The following is an 11657-nucleotide window of genomic DNA, read 5'->3' on the forward strand; positions in this document are numbered from 1 at the left end:
GAAAGGGCTCACCCACAATAAACTGGTTTGCCCTTAAAAAGGGATATTTTCTATAACCAATGAATGTGGCCTTTCTCCCAGAAAAACAAAGGCTGTCACCATTACCATTAGAGCGAGACTGGAATTCCAGTAGAGCCTTCGAGATCAACACGATTTTGAAGAATATGAGCTTTCAAGAGCCAAAGATCTTGTGGGTCTCCAAGGTGATCCAGGACCCAAATCTAGCTGTTCAACTGCAGACCAAGAGAGCCATCCTAAACAGGTCTACTCTGAATTCTACTAAGCTCTATTTGATGGGGCTTACTCCCAGGAAAGTGCTTTTAGGATTGCACTGCAACACGGCAAGCCTCTGAAATTACCACGATGGAGACTTTGGAATGTTGTTTTTCAAGCCCTGGGGAAGAAATTTTGGTATGCCAAAAAAGGAGAACAAATATTAATAACGGCAACCCTCTGAAATTACCACGATGGAGACTTTGGAATGTTGTTTTTCAAGCCCTGGGGAAGAAATTTTGGTATGCCAAAAAAGGAGAACAAATATTAATAATTTCTAATTTGCCTCTGCTCATTTGGAATATATACTCACATGTCTTGGAGCAATACTGAGTGCAGAGCTTACGAAGACTCCAGGCTGTGTGGGACATCTCATTAAACCTATTATCTTCTTGCATATTTTTTGTGTGTGCAAAGCCTACAAGTTAATTTTTTCCCTCTCGCCTTGGTAAATATCTTTTCAATTATTTACTCTGCATAGAATACGCTCACCTTGAGGCCCGGCTAATGTAGTGCATTTGAATTTCATAGAGCAACCTGCTTTTGAAACAAGCGATGGGGGGAACCAAGGCTTTGATGAGAATTTTAACAATTGGTTCTGATTGCAAGTTGGTGAGGATTAGTTTGTCAATTATTCTGATTAAAAATTGTGGGTATCTCTAGACATTTGGGGTCTTGTTCAATAGAGTCCCATGAGCAGCAAGCTCATTGTTACGCCCAGCTTGAAATTGTCCCGGAGGTAGCAGGTTGGCCTTGGCTGAAGCCAAGTACAGAGTTTCCAGCTCCAGCCTGGGGAATTCCTGGAGATGGGAGGGGTGGAGCCTGGGGGGGCAGGTTTTGGGGAAGGGAGGGACCTCAAGGGGGAATGATGTCACATAGTCCACCCTACAGGGGAACAGATCTCTTAATCTGGAGATCAGTTGTAATTCTGGGAAATCTCCAGGCCACACTGGCAGGCTGGCATCACTACTGATGGATCTTTTTAATGGAAAGGGGGGGGGGAATGTACATCTGTAATGGAAAGCCCTGGAACTGTCAGGTCCTGTAGTAACCACTCAGTATGCAACAGTCCTTTAGCAGGTTATTGGCAAAGTATGGCTTCTGGTCAGGTGAACACCTTTGCCAGAAATGGTGGGTAAAAGCATCGGGATAGATTGTAGGGTATGGGGTCCACCCCTCATGCACACGTCACAAGCACCCACTAAGGCAACTACAGGTCATGAGAGAATATACGACCTAACTAGTGATATCTCTTAGTGTGTCTCCCAAGGCTGGGGCCTGCGATCTCTACGGGGGCTGCTTAGGAACGATACAAGAGGCACCTTAGCTATAACTCCTTTCACACATTCACACACTCCCCACCCCTCAGGAATGTCAGGGAGGACTGGCTGCTTAAGGGCTACACAAAAGCAGTTAGGCAAGTGGGAGTTGGCAACAGCAAGAAGCTGCATCTGTACACAATCAATACACATGGGCACAAGCAAGATCCATTCAGCAGTCGGATTCTGACAGGGAAAGGTATCTAGGTGCTTTGCGACTGAGGCATTCCATCAAGAGGAGGTGGCTTTTCAAAAGAAGTCCTGTTGAAGTTAAATAATATTTTATTGAACTGCTGCCAAAATAGCGGGTTGATGTTATATGGTGGTTGCTAAGCAGGCATCAAAACTAAGAATTCCTTTTTTGTGTCCTTTGAAATCTATGCTATCACATACGCTAGAGGAATCAATATGAACCTTGTGGAAAGAAATCTCTTCTGAAAAATAAAACGTGTGCAATCTAGGCCCGTGTGTCTGAACTTCAGCCACTGTGTCCAATGGGGTTTCCCTAAAAAAAAGAATTGTGGCTTGGCTGAGACCAACCTGTGATCTTTGTTAGAAAGAAAATTGTATGCGATGTCATATATATTTTTTTAAATCTTGAACTATACAACCCAAACACTAAATTCAGTAAGGTTTCCCACAGTATGTGTATTGATAATGTTAATTATACCTTTGTTATAGCATCAGTTTAGTGGCTTTCTCTGTGATAACAGAGTGCTCCTGAAGTATTACCTGCCTAATAGGGGAACACATTCTCATTTACCTCACTGCCAGCAAAGCCATCTGTTCCTCAAGACAATTATTCTTTCAAGAAATCCATCTCGGTTATACTTACGTAAGGATCCATTTTGTAAAACTGATGACCTCAATATGTAGTAAAAAAACCCCCAAGCCCTGTGAGAGAGAAAGTCTGCAGGCACATTTACTTGTGTCATCGGTCTGATAACCTGCTGGGAATGAGAAGCCTGGGATTTATTCAAGTCATGCCCTCCTGTACTTCGAGGTGATATAGTCTCAGAGCTACGGAGACGGTGCACTCAATTCCCAAGAGTGAGGAAATGTCTTATCCGATTCAAGATTTGCCTGGTCAGATTATTAGTTCTGACAGGCTGTGAAGGAAATGTGTGCTGCTCTTGAGCCAGTGCATGGTTGGCACCTTTTGGAAAGGGGACTGTGGGTTGACTTGAACTTACTGTCAGGGTCATGGCATCGTTCAGGACAAAGGTGTGAGAGATCCCTTGCCTACATCAGAGTTTGCGCTTCCGTCCCGAAAACACTGACCATGGTACTGTTTGTACAAAACTTATATTCTAAGAAGAAACTGTGAACAAAATTGTGATGCAGTTAGAGCCTGGGATGAACAGTCTTAGGGGCTACCTGACTTCGGCATTAATGGCAGGTGTTTGGACACCTACGACTCCCAGAATGATGTGGAAGGAAGGAAGTGGTGTGCTTTGTATTTGCTTATGTGTCATGCTATGTAAACTAAACCGGAGCTTCAGGCACAGGCTCCATTAACTCCTAGGTATTCTAAACTCTGCAGTCAGGTTGGTCACTGTTGCGTAACAGACCAATCCGGAAAGACTTTGACCTTCGGCAGGAACGAATCCCATTGGTCCTGAGCTCTCAATTGTAATTGGCCATTACTGCACTAGGGGGTGTGGCCTCACTGGTTCAAAATTTATATAGTTGCATCGTTCTAGGAGTCGTGTTGCTGTGTTGCTGTGTTCTGAGATGAATAAACAAATCACATTTGAAAAGAGCTGCCTCAAGCCCAATACTTAACATGGTGCATTCCTGGCACCCGGTGTCACTAGGCCAGGGTGGCTGGGGCCCTGAGAGGGCTACCAAATCCCACTAGAGAAATTACTGAAGTTTTTGGGGCAAAGTTTGAAGATGGAGCTCAGCCAAGATACTCTGCCAGCTGCACGGGATCCCAGTTGAATACCGAGTCAAGCTCAAGGTTTTGGTTTTAACCTTTAAAGCCCTATGCAGTCTGGGACCAGCATACCTTCAGGGCCGTCTCTTCTGATAGGTCCCTCAAAGAGCATTATACTCAATGGATCAATGCTTGCTGGCAATCCCTGGCCCAAAGGATGTCCACTTAGCCTCAACCAGAGCTTTTTCAGCTCTGGTGCTGGCCTGGTGGGACACTCTCCCAAGACAGATCTGGGCCCTGCAGGACTTAATGCAGTTTTGCAGGGCCTATAAAATGGAGATGTTCTGCCCAATCTATGGTCGAGGTGGTGAGACTTCTAGCCGTATGGGCCTCCCCTACCTGGTTCCATTTTACTAGTCCCACCTTGCAATATTCTTCTTTCCTTTTCTTCTCCCTCAGTATCAGATACCACCTACTGCACACATATGTGGAATTTGATTGGGAGCAGATGTATTAACTGGCACCATTGAGTGTTATTCATTTGTTTTTATTGGTTGAAGTTCTATCTGGATTTTAATGGTTGTCATAGTTATGCTTTCATTATATTGTTGTAACCTGCCCTGTGCCTTGCTATGCAGGGGAGGGCAGGCAAGAAATTAAATCAAATCAATCAATAAAAATAATGCCATAGAGTCCACCCCCCCCAAAAGATGCCATTTCCTCCAGGGAGGAATGATTTCTGTAGACTAGACAGTTTTACAATTACAGATTGTAATTCTGGCAATGTTCCCTCTAAGCTGTGGAGTCTTGCGAGCAAGAATTCTACTTTGTGAGCTACTGGCCTTAAAGATGTGAGTGAGCAATTTGGGTACTCCATGAATTAGTTTGCTTTGGAGCTATCCTTCCTGAGCTATGACAAAATCTGTGAGCTGGAGGCTAAAAAACTGTGAGCTAGCTCACACTAACTCAGCTTTGAGGGAACACTGATTCTGAGAGATGTTTAGGGTTTCCAGGTAACCCCTTGGCAACCAGGGAGGGGGATTTACCACTAGCAGGGGATGCTTATGAAACAATGACATCACTTCCAGTGTGCACCAAAAGTGACACCACTGCATCACCGGTAACATGACCGAGTAGGGATGCCAGCCTCCAGTTGGGACCTGGGGAGCCCCTGGAATTACGTCTTATCCCCAGACTACAGTGACCAGTTCCCTTGGAGAAAAATGGACACTTTGGAGGGTGGAGTCCGTGGCATTGTACCCCACTGGGGTCCCTGTCCTCCCCGTCTCCATCCCCCAAATCTCCAGGAGTTTCCCAACGTGGATCTGGATACTCCACCTCAATGTTGGCAACCTAAACCTTGACATTTTGGCTCAAAGGTATTGGGTTAAATGTAAAACAAAAAAAAATCAATTGTTTTAGGCTTTTTTCGCAGTTTCCCTGATCCCCCACATGTCCTGGTTAAGGGGGAAATGCTGTTCAAACCAATTAAAAAGATGATCTGATGCCAATGGTAATAAGAGAATGAAATTTTGCTTACAAAAATAGAAGCACATTTCACATTACATATTCACGTAGGTGTGTTTAATTTCTTGTGAACAGCAGGGGTCATTTCGTAGAAAAAGAGGTGCAGGAGCTCATTAGCATAAGTCATTAACATAACTTATTTGCATATGTCACACCCCCTGACATCACCGGATGTGTGTCAGAAGGCAACACCCACCGCTCAGGCTCCACTGGACTGTTTTAGATTGCTAGCTATTGGGGGGGGCTAACGTGCAGATTTGTCCTCGCAGAGGAGGGAGAGCTTGTGCCTGAATAAAACTTGGCCTTAAAGGTGCCACTGGAGTGTTTTGGGGCGGGGGGGAGCTCTGCAACTTACGTGGCTACTTCTTGCTCTGACTGAGGGCTGCTGGGAGCAGGGGGTGGGGCTTGTTGCATATGCCCGCCCCCTGGGCTCTTTACTGCCGGAGCTCCGCTCCTGTGCGTTCCTGCAGGAAATGACCCCTGGTGAACAGATTAACTTTGAAAAGGTTAACTTGCTACAGCTCCAAGACCAGGTAAGAGAGAGAAGAAGAAAAGAGGTCCTATAGAAGATGAAACACAGAAGGCAAGAGGCTTAAAATCTAACCAGAGAGCCAGTTTGGTGTAGTGGTTAAGTGTGCGGACTCTAATCTGGGAGAACCGGGTTTGATTCCCCACTCCTCCACTTGCACCTGCTGATGTGACCTTGGGTCAGTCACAAGCACTGGCACAGCTGTTCCTGAAAGAGCAGTTTGTGTCAGAGCTCTCTCAGCCCCACCCACCTCACAGGGTGTCTGTTGTGGGGAGGGGAAGGGAAAGGAGTTTGTAAGCCGCTCTGAGACTCCCAAGTGAAGGGCGGGGTATAAATCCAATCTCTTCTTCTTCTTCTTCTAACCAAGGAGAGGGTGGGGCCAACTGCTAAGTATACCCCAGTGAGAGAATTCTCTTAACCCTTTCCCTCCCAGATCCTCTGGCATGCAGTTACAATATTCAACAGAAAGTTGGTCCTGATGGTGCCACTGTGTTAACGAAAACATTTTAATTGAAGCAGGGCCTTTTCTGACCTGTGAATGCTTTCCTTGTTAAGTTCTTAAACCAAATAAACAGAAGGAAGTTAATCAGTTGACAAGAGGTGGGTGGATTGTTTCTTTGACTTTTAGCTGATGAGCCGAATAAAGCGCCTCTTGCAATCTCATAAACGAGCCGTCACCCACCAACTATTTAGTTATTCATCTAGTGATGGAATCAACTAAAGTTTGCAGCCTGGCCTGGCTTGGTAATCACAATGTAGGACAATCAGGCAGCCATTTTGCACAGACAAGCACCTTCTGTTCCTTTGCTTTTGGACACAAAAATCAGGTACGAAAAAAAAGTGTCCAAGCATATGTTCTGTGAATAATTTCCAGATATAATTCTAATGTCATTAGCAGCACTTGGGGGGGGGGGGGCTTTTCATTCACAAGCGCAACAACACTGTCACAGTGTAACTTGGCCGACAACGGATTCATTTGGACTACCTTTGGTGGTCTCTCATCATTTGCGTACATTTCAGCCTGGAGTTCTTTTATCTTGAAGGATGGTTGTGATGCAGAGTGGAAGTCAATAACACTGAAATCAATGTTCCAGGCCTGGAGTGCGTTCATGCATCTATTTTTTTTTTAACATTTCAAGGTGGCATTTCTGTTGTCATCCTGCAAGGGTGATCTATGGGGAACTTTGTCTTGCAGGTGCACTGAATACACAACGGTCTGATCCCATCCCTACCTCTGGCAATGTCATAAGGAATGAACACTGAAAGGACTATTTTCATCAATTTGAAATCCGACAGACTTTCCAGTTCTGTCTTTACATTTTAAATGCAAAAAGCTTGACATTCATATACCAAAAATGAATGTGTGTTATTATATAAAGCTGTGACTGCTAGAATGCCATGGGATCAAGGACAAATAATGCTTATTATGTATGTGTACATGTGCATTTTGGGAATGTACTTGACCCCTGAGAAATGTACCTTCTCCACTTTGGGGGTATTTAGGATCACATAGGCCACAATCCAAAGATGACTTTCCTGAGAGTAAGCCTAATTGAAAAAAGTTGGACTTACTCCCAAATTGACCTGCTTAGGAATGCATCCATAGGGAAATAGGGTTCTCAAATAAACAACTGCTCCAAAGCAGCCACAGTCAGGGATTCTATGGTGTTGAACTAATGTGGGGGAAAATGAAGAAAAGAATGAATGGAAAGTTGGGTTTTACTTTTCATTTGCCCCTCACATCAAAGCTCAAACTCTGCTGAAACTGGCACACATGTTTACCTCAGACTCCAGCTCAGAACTTACAGGATTTCTGGGGCTGATGGTTTGGTGTAGTGGAATGGTGTAGTTTGTCGTAGATTTGTTGTAGATTGGTGTAGAACATTGATATCGTAGGAATCAGTGAACTAAAGTGGACAGGAATGGGTGAATTTAACTCAGAAGACCATTATATCTACTACTGTGGCCAGGAATCTCATAGAAAAAATGGTGTGGCCTTTATAGTCAACAAGAGAGTGAGAAAGGCAGTACTGGGATACAATCTCAAAAATGACAGAATGATTTCTGTCCGATTCCAAGGCAAACCATTCAACATCACAGTAATCCAAGTCTATGCCCCAACCACTGATGCAGAAGAGGCTGAAGTAGACCGGTTCTATGAAGACCTACAACACCTCCTAGAACTAACACCAAAAAATGATGTCCTCATCATCATAGGGGACTGGAATGCTAAAGTAGGAAGTCAAAAGGTAACCGGAATAACAGACAAGTTTGGCCTTGGAAAGCAAAATGAAGCAGGGCAAAGGTTAACAGAGTTTTGTCAAGAGAACACACTGGTCATAGCGAACACCCTTTTCCAACAACCTAAGAGGCGACTCTACACATGGACATCACCAGATGGGCAACACCGAAATCAGATTGACTATATAATTTGCAGTCAAAGATGGAGAAGCTCTATCCAGTCAGTAAAAACAAGACCTGGAGCTGACTGTGGTTCAGATCATGAGCTACTCATTGCAAAATTCAGACTTAAACTGAAGAAAATCGGGAAAACCATGAGGCCATTCAGGTTTGACCTAGATCACATCCCTGATGAATATACAGTAGAGGTGAAGAATAGATTCAAGGGTCTGGATTTGATAGATAGAGTGCCTGAAGAACTATGGACGGAGGTTCGTGACATTGTACAGGAGGCAGCAATCACCACCATCCCAAAGAAAAAGAAATGTAAGAAAGCAAAGTGGCTTTCTGATGAGGCTTTACAAATAGCAGAGGAAAGAAGGAAAGCGAAAGGCAAAGGCGAAAAGGAAAGATTTACCCAACTGAACGCAGATTTCCAGAGAACAGCAAGGAGAGATAAGGAGGCCTTCCTGAATGAACAGTGCAAAGTAATAGAAGAAAACAATAGAATGGGAAGGACTAGAGATCTCTTCAAGAAAATTGGAGAAATCAAGGGAGCGTTCCATGCAAAGCTGGCCATGATAAAGGACAAAAACGGTAGGGACCTAACAGAAGCAGAAGAGATTAGGAAAAGATGGCAAGAATACACAGAAGAACTATACAAGAAAGACCTCGATGTCCTTGACAACCACGACGGTATAATCACTGACCTCGAGCCAGACATCCTGGAATGTGAAGTTAAATGGGCCTTAGAAAGCATTACTAACAACAAAGCTAGTGGAGGTGATGGTATCCCAGCTGAGCTATTCAAAGTCTTAGAAGAGGATGCTGTTAAAGTTCTGCACTCCATTTGCCAGCAAATTTGGAAAACGCAACAGTGGCCACAGGATTGGAAAAGATCAGTATACATTCCAATCCCAAAGAAGGGCAATGCCAAGGAATGTTCAAACTATCGCACAATTGCACTCATATCACACGCTAGCAAGGTCATGCTCAAGATCCTACAAGCTAGGCTTCAACAGTACGTGGATAGAGAACTACCAGAAGTACAAGCTGGGTTTCGAAGAGGTAGAGGAACGAGAGATCATATTGCCAACATTCGCTGGATTATGGAGAAAGCAAGAGAGTACCAGAAAAATATCTACTTCTGCTTCATTGACTATGCTAAAGCCTTTGACTGTGTGGATCACAACAAACTATGGCAGGTCCTTAAAGAGATGGGAGTACCAGACCACCTCACATGTCTCTTGAGAAACCTGTATAAGGGTCAAGAAGCGACAGTTAGAACCGGATATGGAACAACTGATTGGTTTAGCATAGGAAAAGGAGTACGACAAGGATGTATATTGTCACCTTGCTTATTTAATATATATGCAGAGTACATCATGCGAAATGCTGGCCTGGATGAATCACAAGCGGGAATTAAGATTGCTGGGGAAAAGATCAACAACCTCAGATATGCAGACGCTACCACTCTAATGGCAGAAAGTGAAGAGGACCTAAAGAACTTCTTGCTCAGAGTGAAAGAGGAGAGTGCAAAAGTGGGCTTGAATCTCAACATCAAAAAAACGAAGATCATGCCATCACTCCTTGGCAAATAGGAGGGGAAGTCATGAAAGTAGTGACAGACTTCACATTCCTGGGATCCCAGATCACCGCAGACTGTGACTGCAGCCATGAAATTAAAAGACGCCTGCTCCTTGGGAGGAAAGCGATGGCGAACCTAAACAGCATGATAAAAAGTAGAGACATCACCCTGCCAACAAAAGTCCGCATGGTCAAAGCAATGGTATTCCCAGTAGTCATGTATGGCTGCGAGAGCTGGACTATAAGGAAGGCCGAGCGCCGAAGAATAGATTCTTTTGAACTATGGTGCTGGAGAAGACTCTTGAGAGTCCCTTGGACTGCAAGAAGATCAAATCAGTCAATCCTAAAAGAAATCAACCCTGACTGTTGCCTGGAAGGCCAGATAATGAAACTGAAGCTCAAATACTTTGGCCACCCAATGAGAAGGGGGCACTCACTGGAGAAGACCCTGATGCTGGGAAAGATTGAAGGTCAAAGAAGATGGGGACAGCAAAGGATGAGATGGTTAGACAGTGTCATAGATGCAATGAACATAAAATTGAGCAAACTTCAGAGGACAGTGGAAGACAGGAAGGCCTGGCGTGATCTGGTCCATGGGGTTGCGAAGAGTCGGACTCGACTGTGTGACTGAACAACAAATGGTGTAGTGGATTTCTGGGGCTGAGCCAGTTTGGTGTAGTGGTTAAGTGTGCGGACTCTAATCTGGGAAAACTGGGTTTGATTTCCCACTCCTCCACTTGCACCTGCTGATGTGACCTTGGGTCAGTCACAAGCTCTGGCACAGCTGTTCCTGAAAGAGCAGTTTGTGTCAGAGCTCTCTCAGCCCCACCCACCTCACAGGGTGTCTGTTGTGGGGAGGGGAAGGGAAAGGAGTTTGTAAGCCGCTCTGAGACTCCAAGTGAAGGGTGGGGTATAAATCCAGTCTCTTCTTCTTCTTCTATTCGGATTAACTCACAATTCTGATTCAGTAACGGTTCAGGAAACTGCATCATCCTCAACAGGAAGTCATTCAGGCAAACATTGGAATAAGTGAATCACAGGAAAGATCGGCCCTGTCCTCTGTTTAAAGGGCTTCCTTAATGACAACTTGCTCTACTCTCTTTGCCAAGGTCAACTCAGTGGTTTGTGGAGTCGGACAGGCAGGGATCTTCTGGCCCAAACACTTGCAAATATCCATTAAAAAAAACATTTTGAGAACAACACTCTTGAAAAGATCTGAGAGGCTTTGGATCAGTCATGAATGGATTCAGCCATCCATTGCTGAAGAAAAGGTATAAGCTAGAAGGAGAAAAAAGAAAACAACTGGGAGGATGTTACCATTTTGAGGAAACAAGGTGTTAAACAGGGAGACCTGTGAAGAAAACCTCCATGTTTAAGGTTGAGAGGGTATTGGATTCTATAGGTAAGGGAAGAAGACTGTCGAGCTGGAAGAAGATGTGGAGCTCAAAAGAAAAAAGAAAAGAAAGTGGGAAGGAACCACCTAAAGGAAGTGAGATGTGGTTGAAAAGCAGCAGACACCAATGAAAGAAAAACCTGGGGCAAAACCTCACATGACTAGCCCTATTGGAAGGGAAAAGGTGGAGAGTGGAGAGAAAACTTTGGATAGATGAAAAATGTGAGCCGGGGAGTGAACAGACAGATGATATCTGTACTTTTAAGGGATGAATAGAGAGGGAGTTCTGCCCGCTGCTGCATCTGCTTTAACTTTAATATTGTGACCTGGAAGCTTCCAGGGAAGTGTGTGGGTCAAGAAGCAGAGGGGGATGAATTTCACCTACTGAAGGAAGTATTTTAATATAAGAACAGATATCTTTGTTGTCAGCCAGTATATATTTATGTGTGCGAAGGTTTTTTTCCACCCCATTCTCAGGGGGTGGTGGAGATCTACTCTGAAAAACTGGATCAGGCGGTGAGACTGTGCACCATTTGTGATGCAGATTTCACCTCTCAGCGCATGGATTCATCCACAAGAACAAAAATACCATTCTCTCAAAGTCTAAAAACCTAGATTTTCATCGAGTCTCACTTCCCCCCCTCTGCGCATGACTCACTGGCATCTCACTGCCTTCTGTTCATCTTCCGGTCATCACATGTCACTTCATTCATGGGATCAAGGACCAAGAATTAGCTCCAGAGAAAGGGA

Source organism: Gekko japonicus, unplaced genomic scaffold (genome assembly GCF_001447785.1).
Source record: "Gekko japonicus isolate JY-2015 unplaced genomic scaffold, Gekko_japonicus_V1.1 scaffold799, whole genome shotgun sequence".
In the NCBI taxonomy this organism is placed as follows: domain Eukaryota; kingdom Metazoa; phylum Chordata; class Lepidosauria; order Squamata; family Gekkonidae; genus Gekko; species Gekko japonicus.